Genomic DNA, 18663 nt, shown 5'->3' on the forward strand with positions numbered 1-18663 from the left:
AGCTATGCTACAATTGTATAAGATTCTGGATTGACTTTATCTGGAGTAAGTGTTCAATTCTGGTAGTCCCACCTCAAGAATGAAATTGACCTTGGAGAAGGTGGAACGCTAATTCATCGGAATGATACCAGGGCTAAAGGGGTTGAAATATGAGGACAGAATGCATAAAATAGGATTTTATTTCCTTGAGTGTATGAGTAAGGGTTGATCTAATTGAAATGTTGAAGGTGACTAAATGATTTGATAGGTTGTGAGAGAGAAACTATTTCCTCTGGTGTGGGAATCCTGAATGAGGGAACGTACCCTTAAAATTAAGAACATCCAAAGGTGATGTCAGAATGCACTTCTTCACACAAAGGGTGATAGAAATTGGGAACTCTCTCCCTCAAAGCTTTTGAGGCTGGGTCAATTAAAAATGTCAAAAGTTGAGATTGATAGATTAGCTAAGGGTATCAAGAGATATGGAGCAATGGCAGGTAAATGGAGTTGAGGGACAGAGCACCCATGGCCAAATTGAGTAGTGGAATGGTCTACTCCTGTTCCTATCTTTTCTTTCTATATCAGTCATGGCCTGAACTTGCATAACTCACACATGACTTCAGCACTTAGCTGTTATGAGCTGGCTCTGAGTTTGGGGAAAGTTATGGAATATTGCCTATTTCTCAGAGCAATTTGCAACATCCTCATATTATGCAATCATCCAAAGGAAAACAGAAGAGTTTTATAACAGTGTCATTGTGTGCAATGGAAAGCACATGTATGATCCTTGTCATTATAGATACAACAGGGCACTGTATTCCTTTCATTGGGATGAACTGTATAGAACCAGTGGGTGGCAGTGTTGCTTAAATGCATCCACTGAGGTCTATTACATGGCATTGGCACAAGTATTAAGTTTCATGATCTTTTTTCTACAGTACAATGTCTTATAAATACTGTCCTGAGGCAAAAAGGGGCACTGGATTATTGTTGCTTCTTTGCTGCCTTATTATTGTCACAAGGTTTTATCTCCAACTCATCAGGCATTGTTCAAGTCAGGAAAAAATTGCAACAACCACTGATAATTTTACAGGACCACATGCTTTATTTCGTTTTTGTTCAGAAGTCTAAACAGAAGTATGCATAATTGATTATAATAAACAATAACTATTAAAACCATGGAATGCTTAGTTATAAATTAAGTGCTGTAAGCTGCAGGACTATGGGCCGGGTGCAGGAAAGGGCAGCTGGGTGTCCTTGGGCTGGCATGGACAAGATGGGCCGAATGGCCTTCTTCTGTGCTGTAACTTTTCTATGGTTCTATGGTTCTAAATCAGGTTTGAAAGTCAAAAACTTTTGAAGAGCCATGTTGACCGACAAATTTCTTGTTTTTCTTACTGGTATCTAGAGGTAGAAGCTCACAAATATGTTGTTGGCTTATTGAAATTTTAGCGTAGAGATATACTAGTTTTTAATAGGTTGTAGTAAATGTCAGTTTTAATATTTATTGTGTGAAAGTAATGTCCTTTGTGTGTTTATTTAAATTTATTCTCTCCAGTTTTCTTCCCCTCCCCGCCCCCACCCCCACCCTTTGAGGGGCTTAACTCAGGCTAGGGTACAGTCCAGGGGTATCAGCAGGCCTCTAACAGTTCACTCAAATAAGCCTGGGCAGGGTCCTTCCATAGGTTATCTTTTGACAGGTTATCTCATAACTTTTGACACATCATTGCAATCAAGCCCGTTCTTGCTCTTTTCTGAACTCTACATGTGTGGACGTTTTAGTAGGAGTCAGTAAGTGACCAGGAGTGGAAATTTTTTATTTTTTTTGTCCTTTTCATAGCACGGGTGTTCTATTCCAGAAAGCCATTTGGCGAAGGATAGAACTTTATATAATTTGATATTTATTTGCAGAGTTACTCATGACAAGCATACACCTCCTAACCCAACAATCACAGTTTTACTCTGTATTTATTGGGGCTCAAGCAAATTTGCAGTTAATGATTACAATTTGACACAATTAATATACAATTACCACCAGGGATGCTGCCATTGCTGTCAACTCTGGTTAGGCTGGTATTTCTGGAAGTTCCATCACATGACCTCCTGCCTCCAACCCCCCCACCCAGTCAAACAGCCTTTTATCCATTTCCAATATTTTTATAATTCATAAAAGTTTTGAAAGAGAATGAGAAAAACACACAGGGTTAATTTTATTGTCCTAATGATCCTTCCAGGTTGCTCACTATGGTATTCAGGAGATAAATCCTTAATTTCTGAAAACTTCAGGGCAATCATGCAGTGTTGGCAACCCTAAATGCTTGCATCAGCCCAACCATCTAGTTGAGCTCAGTTAGTTCAACTCTGTCCAGAATTCTGATGTTTGTTTTGTCATGAAGATGCACTATAAATTATTAATTTTATATCTCATCGGTGGGTTTCATTCATTAAACTTTTTAAAAAAGGGACATTTCACTGAAACAAAGACATTGACTTAAACTGGCTGCCAATTCGCATCTATGTAGTCACATTCCATTTCATGGAGACATAGGGTCTACAGAGGCCCCAGCAGCACTTCCCTGGAGGTGTGAAAAGCTTCCTTCCTATCTCATCCAAATGGAAGAATGAACGATTCAGCAGTTAATTGCTGGAACATGAAAATTAATCACCTCGCTTTCACAATGTTTAACAGGAGCTGTGCCAGATATGAGCTGATCAACTTCCTTTAGGAATATACAAACAACACAGAGAGAAGTCATATGATACAACTTTTTGTGTGGATACTTGAATTTGGTAGATATCCTAGCCGCTGGAGTGAGTGGTTGTCTCTCACCTGCTCTCTCTCTCTCTCTCTATCTACACTATTCCATCTAAACTTTGAACCCTGTTTTGACAAGTTAAAATTGTGTCTACATTCCTACAGCAGAAAGAGACTCTCCACTGAAGGATATCACATTTCTACAACAGTGTTTCCAGGAGAAAAGGGACATCCCAGCCATGACTTAAAACCAACTGCCTCAGCTGAGAACCAACACCTCCGGATACAATCAGTGAATCTTTCTTGACTTTCATTTTTTTAATCTACACTTTAACTTGGCCAAGTTTAACATCTGATGCTCTGTAAAGTTGCATTTTTTTCTGCATGCTTGGGGGTTGAGTGTCAGTTTGTGTGCATTATTGCGAAGTCAGGCCCATTTGTAAATTTTTAATATTTTTACCAGAGTGGGTTTTAGCACAATAAAATTAAACCTTTACCTGTTTAACTCAAGAATACCTATCTGGATTAATTCTTAAAAACTGCAGACAGTCAAGTACACACTGAATTGGCAATACAGCATCTTTTTTAAAAATCAAAACCTCTGCTATAACCAAACGGAGGGGGGGTGGAAAATCAGCCTATCCCTACCTGGTTGTAACATTTTTTTCAATACCCATAGTACAGAAATAACCAAAATTGAAAAGAGAAAAAGAGTTAAATCAAGACAGAAAGTAATCACATTTATATAGTGCTTTTCACAATCTCCAGGTGTCCCAAAGTGCTTTGCAACTAATAAATTACTTTTGAACTGTATTCATGGTTTTAATTTTTTGTTTATTCATTCATGAGATGTGGGCTTCGCTGGCTGGGCCAGCATTTATTGCCCATCTCTAACTGTCCTTGAGAAGCTGCCTTCTTGAACCGCTGCAGTCCATGTGGTGTAGGTATACCCACAGTGCTGTTAGGGAGGGAGTTCCAGGATTTTGACCTAGTGACAGTGAAGGAACGGCGATAAACTTCCAAGTCAGGATGGTAAGTGTCTTGGAGGGGAACTTCCAGATGGTGGTGTTCCCATCTATCTGCTGCCCTTGTCCTTCTAGATAGTAGTGGTCATGGGTTTGGAAGGTGCTGTCTAAGCAGCCTTGGTGAATTCCTGTAGTTCATCTTGTAGATGGTACACACTGCTGCTATTGAGCGACGGTGATGGAGGGAATAAATGTTTGTGGATGTGCTGCCAATCAAGCGGGCTGCTTTGTCCTGAACAGTGTCAAGCTTCTTGAGTGTTGTGGGAGCTGCACTTATCCAAGCAAGTGGGGAGTATTCCATCACACTCCTGACTTGTGCCTTGTAGATGCTGGACAGGCTGTGGGGAGTCAGGCGAGTTACTTGTCGCATGATTCCTAGCCCCTGACTTGCTCTTGTAGCCACAGTTTTTATATGGCTAGTCCAGTTCAGTTTCTGGTCAATGGTAACCACCAGGATGTTAATAATGGGGGAATTCAGTGATGGTAATGCCAATGAATATCAAAGGGCAATGGTTACATTCTCTCTTGTTGGAGATGGTCATTGCCTGGCACTTGTGTGGCGTGAATATTACTTGCCACTTGTCAGCCCAAGCCTTGATATTGTCCAGGTCTTGCTGCATTTGGACATGGACCGCTTCAGTATCTGAGGAGTCACAAATAGTTCTGAACATTGTGAAATCATCAGCGAACATCCCCATTTCTGACCTTATGATGGAAGGAAGATGGTTGGGCCGAGGACACTACCCTGAGGAACTCCTGCAGTGATGCCCTGGAGTTGAGATGCTTGACCTCCAACATCTACAACTATATTCCTTTGTGTTAGGAATGACTCCAACCAGTGGGAAGTTTTCCCTTGGTTCCCATTGACTCCAGTTTTGCTAGGGCTCCTTGATGCCACACTTGGTCAAATACTGCCTTGATGTCGAAGGCAGTCAATCTCACCTCACCTCGGGAGTTCAGCTCTTTTGTCCATGTTTGAACCAAGGCTGCAATGCGGTCAGGAGCTGAGTGGCCCTGGCGGAACCCAAACTGGGTGTCAGTAAACGTCGGAAATGAAGCAGCCAATTTGCGCAAAGCCACATCTCAAGAAGAGCAATGAGACACATGAGCAGGCTATCTGTTTTGGTGTTTGTTGAGGGAGAGGTATTGGTCAGGGCACTGGGAGAACTCCCCAGCCCTTCTTCAAATCTTTTTACATTCGCTTGAGAGGGCAGAAGGGGCCTCCTTTTGACATCTCATCCAAAAGGCAGTACCTCCAACAGCTCTGCACTGAAGTGTTGTCCTGCAATATGTGTTCAAGTATCTGAAATGGGACTTGAGCCCCCAATTGTCTGACTGAGATGAAAGTGTTACCACCAAGTTGAGGCTGACACTGAAGTGGGGGTTGGTGAAATAAAGTATTGATTCACCTTTGTCTGCTGAAGGCAAATTATTATTTTTCCTCTGTGGTATACATACTTACTTTAGTTGGCTTAAACCAGAATGTCTGCAATGCGGTTACTTTCTGGGAATTTTAGTTAGGCTTTCACAGAACTCTGTTACTGAGTTTACCCTCCCCAAAACTCTTCGGATTAGTGACAAAAACAGCATTTATAATCTAAACACAGCACCTGCATTCAATGTTATCTAGTTAAGCATGGTTACATTAAAAAATGATAAAGCAGAACCGCAGCCCTCAGCAGCCACTATAATTTATGGATCATGATGAAATACATGAAATCATTTCAATATGGATTTTTACAGAGCTCGCAGAATATCTTTTCCCAAGGTTTAAAGTTTAACTTTTTCTCAACTTTCCTTTACAGCTTTTAAAATCTGCACCATTTAAATCAAACCTGCATGTTTTAACTTTAAGGCCCATAATTTCGGATCTCCAGAGGCTCATGCCCGGGAGGTACCTCAGAAGATGTACAGGGGGCATCCCACCCCCCTAGCCCCATGCCGTAAGTCCATATGCATGGACTGTATGGGAATTGCCGGGAAGTTCAAACTTCCTTTGGACAATTACCTTGCACTGGGAACCATCCAATACTCCAATTTAAATTGGAGACTTCAGGCGGTTCCGACTGTCTTACCAGAATAATTACCCAGGAAAAGTTAGAAGAATTAAAACCACTTCTAACTCCTGGGTAACTATAATAGTGATTCCCCTTCTCACACCTGGCTATCCTTCCAACTATCCTCCCAACTCCCCAGCTACTGCCCACCCCCCTGACTACCCTCCCAACTCCCCAACTGCCCTCCCAACCCCTGACTACCACACACTGTCCCCACTAATCCACCCCAACTAACCACCCATTCTCTGACTACCCTCCCAACTCCTTGACTAGCCCCCCACCCCCCAACTACACCCCCAACTAACACCCCCACCCTCTGACTATCCACCCCACTCCCCGACTACCCCCCTGACGAACGACTACCCCCAACACCTTACTGCAACCCCCAAGTACCCCCAAACACCTAAACTAACCCCTCACACACCCTGACTAACCTCCCACCCCCTGATTACCCTCTCCACTTCCCAACTACACTCCTGACCACCAACTACACCTAACACCCTTCTACAACCCCAATTAGCCTCCACCCCCTGACTACACCCTAACTCCCAAACTAAACCCCCATACCCCCAACTAACCCTCCCCCACCCTCTGACTACCCTCCCCACTCCCCAACCTCCCCTCAACTACCCTCCTGAGCCCCGAATACACCCAACACTCCCCACCTGCCCTCTCTGACTACCTTCCCCAACTCTGGACTACCCTCAGCCCCCGACTATCTCCCAACTACCCCCTACACCTGCAACTAACTCCCCCACCCACTGACTACCCTCCCCAACCCCGGACTACCCTCCACACTTCCTGACTCCCTTCCCAACCCCGACTATCCTCAACCCCCAACTACTCTCCCCACCCCCCTCCGATTACTCTCCCGATCCCCTGACTATCCCCCCACTGTTCCAACAACCTTCCCCACCCCTGACTACCCTACTGACCAGCTGACTACCCCCCAAACTATCCTCCCAAACCCTGACTACTCCCCCAACTGCCTGACTAACCTCCCAACTAGCCCCCCACCCCCGGACTACTCTAGAGTTGTAAAAAGAGGGTGTGGCTTCCTTTTCCCCGACTCTGTTGCATTTGATTGAAGACCTCGGGCGCCCGGTTCACTACACTCTTCTGAGGAGACCCGAGCCGGAAGGTCAGGCACGAAAGGTGCAGCTGCATTTTTGTGTAAAGGAGCGGAGCAGCAATCCGGCTATGATTCTCTTCGGAAGTTCTGGCCCTATGTTTTTAAAAGGACTTCATGCCACCACTTGATTTCACAGTTTTGGCCCATCAGCTCACATATCTTAGAGTATAGATTAGAGGTGAGATCTACATGTGGTGTGACACCAGGCACAGGTTTGTTGCAGCCAGGACAGGAGACAACGATAGTGCAGGTACCAGGTCGCCGGAGGATGAGGTTGCCCAAGAGTTCTTCTGCAGAGGACTAAGATGAACATTTCAATGGGCCAGGCTACAGAAGAAGGCTGATGGGTGTACACAGCAAAATGTTTGGTGCATTGGGAAGCCTACCTGAAAGCCTCCGTTCAACATCAAGGAGCATGGAAATGTCTGCCACCAACTTGACGCAAGACACATTGCAGAGTTTGGAGCCCATTGTTTCCAGCATGGAAGTGGGGGCCAAGTCCATCAACATGTTTGTGGGCCAACCATGATGCAGTTACTGATGAGCGATGTCTCAGCTTCTATTATGGCACAAACTTCCACCAAAAGTCTGAATGCTACAGTGGGAGCTCAGACAGAAATTATACTAGTTTGTCTTACTGCCACCATGGCTGTGGATACTAGTGTTCAAAGGGCCTTGCAGTTTGTCACAGCAGTCCAGCTATCCGCCCTCCTGCAGATTGCTGAAGTGCTGCCTCGGGGGAGCGGCACAAACCTGCTGCCCTCTCTCAGGATGACAGCATTCTGCTTCCACTCGTGCCACTCTGCCAGTGCTCTTGCCAATGCCTGCAGCCAGGCTTCCTAGTCTATTGCCAACTCTGCAGAGACGGTGCAAATCTGAAGCTGAGTCTGCAAGGCCCAGAGCACTCCAGATCACCCCCAAGGTCATCTGAAGTTTCCTCCACTGAAAGTCAAAAGCCTTCCATCAGTCATGTTGCCACCATTAGGGACAGGCAAAGGCAAAAGCACCAAGGGAATGTACAAGGGTTTAAGTTTGTATGCAATTGACATGATTTCATTTATAAATTTGCTTTGGAATGTTTATTTTGTGTTGGCTTTTAATTTTATATTGTGGCTAAGAAGATGGTGTGTTTGTCAATGACAGAGGTGTAGTGTGTGGGACAGCTCCTGAAGTGGAATTGGGTTTGAGGTTACTGATACTGAACTTGAATTAGTTCTTCATGTACAGCCAGGTTAAAAGGATAGTCTAGGTTGCAGAGTTCCTTCCACTTCCTCCTCCCCTTTCTCCTGCTCCTCAGGTTCTCACCTGATTGGTGGTGACAAGGGTCCTTCATGCTGGCCAGGTTGGGCAGCATACAGCAGGCCATCACGAATCTTTGGACTCACCCTGCCAAGTACTACAAGGCTCCTTCAGGGTGTCTTAGGCAGCAGGATTGGTGCTTCAGCACACCAAGGGTCTGCTCTGCCATATTTTCTGTGGTAGCAGGGCTTGCATTGTATGTATGCTGCATACATATACATGGGCTGTGAACCAGAGTTATGAGCCAGGCTGATGCCCAGTAACCCCTCTTTGGTTTTGGCATGGTGGTTGAAATACAGCTGACAGTGATCAGCCCAAAAAATGGATGCTACTGAGCACAAGCTCTCACACAAAGCTCTCACCATTTAGAAAATATTCTAATTTGTCTTTGTTGGATGCAAAGTGGAAGCCTCTGCATTGTGCCCAATTTGAACTCCATCTGCCCACAGTTTTCCCACTCACTTAATCTGTTTGTGTTCCTTTGTAACACCTTGCTTCCATTTCCACTACTTGCTGTGCCACTTAATTTAGCCACCATTATTCCATGCAAATCACAGTGCTATGCCTTTTTAGGATCTTGCTGCCACTTGATGTCACCAACAAGGCACCCGTTCAGTGTTAAAGCTGCCCATTATTCACATGTGGCAGTGGAAATGACCAGACACAGTGTAAATTAAGGGGAAGTCTAGAAGTAAATAAGCTATCATTATTAGCCTACTGATTTTTCAGTTTTGGTCCTTGAGGATAACCTGAGTTGATCTCCATGCTCCTTCATTAAAGTACTCAATTCCTTAATTTATGCCCTCTGTCACTCCCCTGAGCAGTCCAGACTTCTCCTTTAAGATGCTCCTGTAGACCTAGCCACTGCATGGCCATATCCTCCTAAAATGGTGAGCTGCCTTTCAGTGCTCATATCCTGCGGGCAGCTCGTCAACTGCAATTACACGATGCCCCACCATCAAAATGATATGGGTCTCCCACTGACAACAATGGGCTTGTGTTGTCATTGTTCCTCCTGCCCAATGTACGTCAAAGACCAAATTCAAGGTGTCGGGATAGCCATGGGGCGGGGAATGCAGAGTGTGGATTACTGAAGATATTCAATACTCGGAACGAAAACATAATTACTCTTCCTTGGATAATGTAGATGTTAATAACCTAAGCGGTGTGGAACTTTTGGTTGAAAAGGTAGGTGCTGAAACTAAAAAATGAATAAAGACCTATATGAATGATAGATTCCATCAGTAACGTACAATGGTGGAGGAGGCGAGGATGTGTTATGGTCAAGAAAACAGAGCTATTCCTGGAATGCTTTACATTAATCTTGAAAGTTTTCATGAATCTAGTATCTTGGAAGTATTCCAAAATTACAGCCATTGCAAAGATCAGGCCTGATTCATATATCTGCTGCCATCTTAAATTTTACTAATCTGTTGCAAGAGATTAAGGTCCCAAAATTTGGCTCTGTAACACTGGTAATTTTGATGCAGCAGGTGCTGGTTGAGGTGAGAAATGGTGCCTCTGAAACTTCAAACCACTTCCAGCATGACCCATGCCATTTTCCATGTTGTTGAGGGTGATAGTGTAGGCATTATATGTGTCCACCGGAATAATGCAAAGTGGAGGGATCGTGACGTCGGTCATCATCTAATACTAATGTGGCACACAAAACTCGCCCACTTTACCACCTCTGTTACAGGCCATCACAGATTCCTCTTGGCCACAATCCTGAATAAAAGCCAATAGAAAACAACCATTCCATAACAACTTTATCCAAAAACATTTACAATAATCCATACAATACTCCAGTAATCTCACTTATGCATTCCCTTTGCGCCTGTCTTGTGGGTGCCTTTGCCTGCCTTAGTGCTCCTTTGCAGTGTTACCCTAGTGGCTGCAGCATGGAAGTGCTGCTGACTGTCAGCGGGGGGGAGACTGAAGATGGCCTTGCAGTACAACCTCAAGCATTTCTTGAACACCTTGTTACAAACTGCACCACCTTGGCATGGACAGCAGCAGTCTTCACTAGCTTAAAGTGGAACAAGGGCTCCTTACTGAGGCTTGCAGCCACTCAGCAATGCATTCAGCACTAGGCTGCACACTACAATCATGGAAATGAACAAACAACATGAGATATGCATGTTGGCTCCATCGCTTTGTCAGGCACAGGCCAATCACAAATTGTGGTCCCCATGCCTCATTTCAGGTCTATCCAATTTAGTCCCCTAGGTTTTTTCAAGGCTGTTGTCATAAAAGTCTGCAACAGAGCACCACAAAACATGCCCACTTAATTCTTTTGAGTGAGTAAATTGCTACTATAAAAATTTGAAATTCTTAATTTAGCAATGTCTACAGGATGCAGTTTGAGACCAGTGGCAAGCCAACAAATGGCTACGTAAATGGATGTCATCTGGGGAGTAACATTCTGCTAGACTTACAATAAATAGGTGAGGCATAAGTAAGAGAGCGTTTTCCTGATAATCCGTTGGGGAATTAATGTGGTACTAAACCACAGGAGCCAGGATGATCCCAAATTTGATCCTGGTCCATGTTGATATAACTTCTATCAGCTGGGCCTTAGAGTTAGTAAAATTGGCATCAGTGTCCCTGGGCGAGGGAAGTAAATTGACCAGCATTCTGTAATTCATTGTTAGGTAGTGACCTTTGCTGAAAATGTATTAGTTTAACATAATATCATATTGAATTTACAACACAAAAAGAGCCATTCGGCTCAACTGGTCTGTGCTAATGTTTATGCTCCACATGAGTCTCCTCCCTCCATACTTCATCTAACCCTATCAACTTATCTTTCCATTCCTTTCTCTTCATGCACTTATGTAGCTTCCTCTTATATGCAAGTATGCTACTTGCCTCAACTATTTCATATGGTAGCAAGTTCCACATTTTCACCATTCTCTAGGTGAAGAGGTATTTCCTAAATTCCTTAATGGATTTATTCATGACTATCTTATGTTTATGATCTCTAGTTTTGGTCTCTGCCAGAAATTAAAAGATCTTCTCCTATTAAATCCCTTCACAATTTTAAAGACCACTATGAGGTCATTCCTTATCTTAATTTTGCTAGAGAAAAGAACACCACCCCATTAAATCTTTGTGGATAAGTATAACGTTCCAGTTCTGGCATCACACTTGTAACTCATCTTTTTTGCAACTTCTGCAGCACCTTTATATATTTTTTGTAATTTTGAGAGCAGAACTATGCACATGTGATATAACCATGGTTCGATCCAAGTTTAACATAACTTCTCTGCTTTTCAATTCTATTGCTATAGAAATGGACCCCAGTGTTTGATTTCCGATGTGGGAGGAATCAGGCTGTGATGATCCTTATTGTCAAAATGTCTGCTCACACATAAAGAATAGCCTCCTGGTAAAGTAGAGGAGGAAAAGGGAATAAAACTGAACTAAGAAGCTTGAAGCCAATCTGAAATAATCTGTCAGGAACAGAGCTGAGTTAGAATTTCTTGCACACTGTCGGAACTCTGTACTCCCATTAACATATAGCTTCATCGATACTTGTAAGTACTTACATCTGAATCTTGTGCATAATCAAGTTTACCCCTGCTCTTTGGAACAATGAGGCATTACCCAAACTGTTTAACAGTGGAGACAATTAACAAAATATTCAGAGGTAAGTAGCTCTAAGTAATATTATGAAGTCATAAATTATTAATTCATGTTAAATATTTATGTTAACTATGAAAATATTTAAATTCTTGGCAAGCCAATGATTATCCTAGCTGATTATTATTGTTTAGGCTACTGGATACAATGTATTTTTATTCATCTTTATATAGATCATATAGCATAAATTCAAATTTGCTCTAACTTCTGCTAATCTGTTGGAACTTGCTCTTGACTAATTATGAGTTTTGATATCATTTTCAATCAGTCAAAACTCTCCTTAGGTCCATCCATGGCATTCTCTGATGATTAATTCACAAAATACACTCTCTTAAACAAAGCATGACCAGCGGTTTCTGTAAAACACTGCTTAGGTGGTGCCATACAATATTTTAGCTCTTAAACAAGGATTATGCAAAGGCTGACAATTAACAAGAATGTTATACAAGTATAGAATTTCTCTGGGTTCCCAAAGTCGAAAGTCTTATTGCATCATTGAGAAAGAAGAGCACTTAAAGATTACAGGGGTTAGGGGACTGGACAATGAATTCTGGCCATTATTTTTGTGCCCATACCTTCTGATTGATATTTTTGAAAAATAATAATTATATTAATTCTGAGCACAAGAGAATAATTGAAAGCCAAATAGAAATTAACAGAAAAAATAATAGCTTCCTCAGTGTCTCGTTACTGATTAAGGGATATATTACCTCCATTTGTTAGTTTTCGTGAAGAAGGAATGAGTGTTCCCGCACATTTGAGGGTTGCACATGGTCAGCATGGATATGAGGACTATCACTTCTTCAAGCTAGTGGGTATCTAGGCTATACACTCCTACACGTGACCCACACTACCTCTCACTGGCATGTGCAAGGAAACAACTGATTCTGCAATATTGGCCTGGTGCCATAACAGCCTACATACGAAGGCAGATATCACTAGACATCTATGTTTAGACATGCAATTTAGGAGTGGTATGCAACATGCAGCAGCTGTGCCACCACTGTTACCCCTGCTACATTAATTCCTACCACAGTGTGGTATATGTTGCAAGTCAGAGTGATGATATTTGATGCTTTGTTGAGTGACAGTCTTCTCATTTGGCTCACCTTAATTTGAGAAGAGAATAGAACAAAAGAACTTGCCTTTATACTTTCACAACCTTAGGTTGTCCTAAAGCATGTTACAGCCAATGAAGTACTTTTGAAATGTAATGTCATGGACAATTTTAAGGTGTTACTTTTTATTGTCCGTGATCAATTACATTTGTATGTATTTTCTTACCCTCAGAGTGATCAAGTCAATTTAAATAACCCAGCAGCAATTTTTTGTCTTTTCAAAATGGAGAAGGTTATTTTATTCCTCACACACTTGCTCTGGAGATTAACAGAAACATGACATCTTATTCATATACCATCACACAGACAAAAACTAGAAACGGTTGAAGGTAAAACGTTAATTATAAAAATGGAATTTAACTCAGGGCCCAGAATTTCGTCCCCGGGCCGGGTTCGCAGAGTTGCGAGATTTCCCAACTCAGTGATCCCGAACTTTAAAAATGGCTGCCCGCAGGTCGGATTTTCGGTTGGCGGGGGAGGAGTGGGGGTGCGGGCTGAAATAGAAGCCGGGACAGGCAACACTGGAATGAGTGCAGAGGCAGGCTGGGCGCAAGGCCTGCCCCTGTGCTCTGGCAATGTGTTCAAATAAACAAAAAATAATTATAAAACAAAAAATATCCCTCCAGCCCTCATCCCTCCACACACTCCCTAAGCCCCAAACATGCCAGCCTATGCTAACCCATGCTCCCATGGCCCCTCAACATATGCCAACTTAGTGCCCCTCTACCCACACCCATTGCCCCATACCCTTATGCCAACAGTGCCAGCTTATATCAACCCATGCTCCTAAATCCCACTCTTTGCCTTACCCCCTCCATGCCAACCCACCTTGGACAGTTCCTTGGACAGGTTTGACGCTTCCTGGACAGTTTGGACCAGCTTTGACACTTCCTGGACAGCTTTGAAAGGTTTAGCGCTTCCTGGATAGGTTTGACAGCTTAGACAGCTGGACAGATATTTGACAGCTTGACAGCTCTTTAACAATTCCTTAACAGCTGGATAGTTCCTTGGCAGCTGGACAGCTCTTTAACACTTGCTTGATAGCTAGACAGCTCCAATGAGTTTGTGCGTAAAAGTGCATTTTTAACAATCCCACAATCACTTTTAACAATCCCAAAGGATGCCTTAGCTCTCCCAAAGGTGTCCCAGGACCATATCCACATGGTTACCTTACCTCTCCAAAGGGTTGCCCTGATTATCCAAAGGAATCCATCAAGTTCAGACCTCCTCTTACCTGTTCTGATCTAGACACTCTGGACTCCACACTCCTGTTCTTCCAAAATCTCGCTGCATTGGAGGCAGCTGGTGGTTTAAATAGCCAGCTGCCTCCATGAATAGCTCATGCGAACTCTGTCCTTGCGCCAGTCCTGCCCAGCGAAGATGGGAAATGCCAGGATTGACGGTAGCATTAGAATTTTTGGTCATTTCCGGAATTTTCCGGAGCCTCTCCCGGTTGTGGCAAAAATACGGACCTCGGTCTCCATTTCGGTGTGGGCCTGAAGTTTTGTAGTCAATCTCTCTCTCTCTCTTTATCTCTCATCAGTGCTGAGTCATGGTCCCAAATCGAGGATTGTGGTGATTCAGCCTGAAGTCTTCTCCCACATGTATTTGCTTAGGTGGCCAAAGCCGCTAGCTTTGACAAGGCAAATTTCCATTTTTACAATTAAGGTGTCATGGAGTTTTATTTATCTTCTGGCTGAAACCATAGTGTGTCAATTTCAGAAATGGTATCTTTGCTTTCCTTGTCCTCTTTGTCCTCCTGTTAGAAGTTATTATTAAAGATGTTATAGCAGGGCACTTAGAAAAATTCAAGGCAATCAGGCAGAGTCAACATGGTTTTGTGAAAAGGAAATCATGTTTAACCAATTTATTGGAGTACTCTGAAGGAGTCACATGTTCTGTAGATAAAGGGAAGCCGGAGGATGTTCTGTACTTAGATTTCCAGAAGGCATTTGAAAAGTGCCACATCAAAGGTTATTGCAGAAAATAAAAGCTCATGGTATAGGGGTAACATACTAGCGTGGATAGAAGATTGGCTAGCTAATAGGAAGCGGAGAGTTTGGATAAATGGGTCTTTTTCTGGTTGACAGGATGTGATGAGTAGTGTGCCACAGGGATCAGTGCTGGGGCCTCAACTTTTTACAATTTATATAAGTGACTTGGATGAAGGGACCGAAGGAATGGTGGCTAAATTTGCTGATGACACAAAGATAGGTAGGGAAGTAAATTGTGATGAGGATGTAAGGAGGCTACAAAGTGACATAGATAGGTTAAGTGAGTGGGCAAAGATCTGCAAATGGAGTATAATGTGGGCAAATGTGAATTTGTCCATTATGGCAGGACGAATAAAAAAAGCTTATTACCTAAATGATGAGAGATTGCAAATCTCTGGGCTTCAGAGGGATCTGGGTGTCTTAGTGCATGAATCACAAAAAGCTAGTATGCAGGACAGGAGGTAATTAGGAAAGCTAATAGAATGTTATCATTTATTGTGAGGAGAATTGAATACAAAAGTAGGGAAGTTATGCTTCAGCTATACGGAGCATTGGTGAGACCACACCTGGAGTACTGTGTACAGTACTGGTCTCCTTAATGAAGGAAAAATATAAATGTGTTAGAAGCAGTTCAGAGAAGGTTTACTAGACTAGCACCAGGAATGGGCGGGTTATCTTATGAGTAAAGGTTGGACAGGTTAGGCTTGCATCCACTGGAGTTTAGAAGAGTAAGAGACGACTTGATCAAAACCTTTAAGATCCTGAGAGGTCTTGACAGGGTAGATGTGGAGATGATGTTTCCTCTTGTGGGGTCACTCTTTAAAAATAAGGGGTCGCCCATTTAAGACAAAGATGAGGAGAATTTTTTTCTGTCAGAGGGTCATGAGTCTTTGGATATTTTTAAGGCAGAGCAAAATAGATTCTTGATTAACAAGGGTGTGAAAGGTTATCGGGGGTATGCAGGAATGTGAGGTTGAGGTTACAATCAGGTGAACCAAGATCTTATTGAATGGCGGAGCAGCCTCGAGGGGCCAAGTGGCCTATTCCTGCTCCTAATTTGTATATTTGTTTGCTTGTATGTAATCCACAAAACTGTCTGCAGTCTCTGAGGAGACATCTTAAGGTCCGGTTTTATTTATTTTCTAAAATGTAGTCTTTAAAAACGTCCTTAAAGATTTAGAATACCATCGTGCGGGTACTGTGTCATGACAATAGTCACTACTTTAACGTAAGAAATGTTTCAACTAATTTGCACAAAACAAGGTTTCACAAACAGCAATGTGATAATGACCAGATAATCTTTTTCAGTGATACTGGTTAAGGGATAAATATGGGCCAGAATGCAAGGGACTCCCTTAGTCTTGTTTGAATAGTATCATGGAATCTTTTACATCACCTGAGAGGTGGATGTAATTGTTTTAAGTTGTTTTAATGTCTCTCATTTGAAAGATGGCACATATAATATTCCATCAGTATGCATGGGAGTATCTGCCTAGATTATGGGTTCAAATTTCTACCGTGAGAGTTGAACCCATGATCTTCTGATTCAGGGACAAGATTGCTACCACTGAACTACAGCTTATATATTATGAATAAATATGGCTAATTGGGTGCCTAATTGTCATTATGTGCACAATTGTCTTTGTGCATAATTATATTGTTGATGTAATTAAATGTGTAATGGTGACACTGTCTCCTGGGCCTTAGCTGCTTCCAAATTTAACCAATATGAAAATACAGTAATGAAAAAGACAGTGTCAATTAAAGAGTTAAAGGCCACACTCACACATATATAATGCTTTAAAAAAACCTAGAATCAAATTCTATAAACATAATTGATTATAGCTTGTAATTACTTGACCACAATTTTCCCTAATTGCAGTTCAATAATTAACTGAGAAGATCACATGGAGAATGCTGCACATTTTACTCCAGAAGCTAAAATCCTTGAAGATTTCACACTATAAAATGGAGCATTGTTCACTGTAGGACCACCTGTTAGCAGAACACAGAATGCATTTTCGATCAGTTGGTGCCTGTTTCTCTTCAGCTCCAGCAACACCCAGGTGTTTTCACAGCAGCCCTTGTGTAGTGATTTTGGAACTCCATCCCAATTCCTGTTTGCTTCATTCTCACTTCCCTGAGGTGTCAAATATCGAGAATCTGTTCCAAATGCCAAGCTAAGCAAAAAAAGTGACTGCCAGAATAAATGTTTTTTTGTTCCATCTTGGCCTTTTTAATAATTAGCAAAGCAGTATATAAAAAGCAGGTAACTCAGTACTCACTGAACAGAGGAGAATTTTGGCAAAGGCCGGCTGGCAGTGTTTCAGGGTGACTACAGAGGAGTGAACTGGTGTGCAGCTTTGTATTACCCACAACACAGGTTGGAAACACAGTGGTAAAATGCTAACCACACAACCATCAGAATCAATTGCACAGGCCAACAAAATCTTTACTTTTGCTTTAACCCCTTGCAAACAACAATAACACGCCACATACTTTCCAAACGTGCCAGAATAAAACAATTCAACACTTGAGAGAAAAAAAATCAAACAGCAAAAGAGATTTTATGCCTGAAGAAGGGACCTGTGCTGGCTTGTCAGTGTGGTTCAGTCGATAACATCTGGCTTCTTTGTCGGCCCTCATTCATCATCACAAAATCTAGGCTAACACCTCAGTACTGAAGGAGTGCTGTCCTTCAGAAGAGATGTCAAACTAAGGATAAAAAGAGAAAATGCTGTAAATATTCACAGGTCTAGCAGCATCTGTGGAAAGAGAAACAGTGTGTTCATTAAATCGACCTGAAACCTTAACTGTTTCTCTCTCCACAAATACTGACCCGCTGAGTATTTCCAGCATCCTCTGTTTTTATTTCCAATTTCCAGCATTCATAGCATTTTGCTTTTGTTTTACATTAAACCAAGGCCCTCCCTGGCTACTCAAGTAGGCATAAGTGATCCGGTGGCACTATGGGACTAAGGGGAGAAGAGGAGTAAATTCTGTCAGTGTCCTTGCTAACATTCAACATTACCAAAAATAGTTCAGTTGAAGAGTCATACGGACTCGAAACGTTAACTGTGTTCCTCTCCGCAGATGCTGTCAGACCTGCTGAGTTTTTCCAGGTATTTTTGTTTTTGTTTTGGATTTCCAGCATCCGCAGTTTTTTGCTTTCACCAAAAATAGATTGCCTGCTGCATTTACTTAACAACGGTGGCAACAAAATTTCACAGCATTTCCAGTAGTTAGTCTGGGATCACTACAGCCACTGAATTCTGCCACAGGGCTCACCTTGGAGTTATATGAAGGGTCTCAAGGAGGCAAGAGGTTTGCAGACAGATTTGCTACAGAGTTTCTTCACCCTCCCCAACCCCTGTGGAGAAGTTAGAAATGCTGATGTAATTTTGATAGCCTGTGATTATGCCAGGACAATACGTCCCCACAAAGGTGAAGTTGCCCCATGTTAAAAACAAAATTACTGCCCCTTACCTTCAGCCTGGATCTCCAGGTGGACCACTCTTCCACTAGTTCCTGTGAGGTATGCCTGGTGAGGGCGGGCCTACCCATCGCAACGCAATGTCAGCTACCAAGGAAAGCGAACCCCTGACAAGGGGTCCCTGACTGCTTCTAAAACGAGTGGATGAATTCCCTACCCCAAAAGC

This window comes from Cetorhinus maximus, chromosome 5 (genome assembly GCF_964194155.1).
Source record: "Cetorhinus maximus chromosome 5, sCetMax3.hap1.1, whole genome shotgun sequence".
Lineage (NCBI taxonomy): Eukaryota > Metazoa > Chordata > Chondrichthyes > Lamniformes > Cetorhinidae > Cetorhinus > Cetorhinus maximus.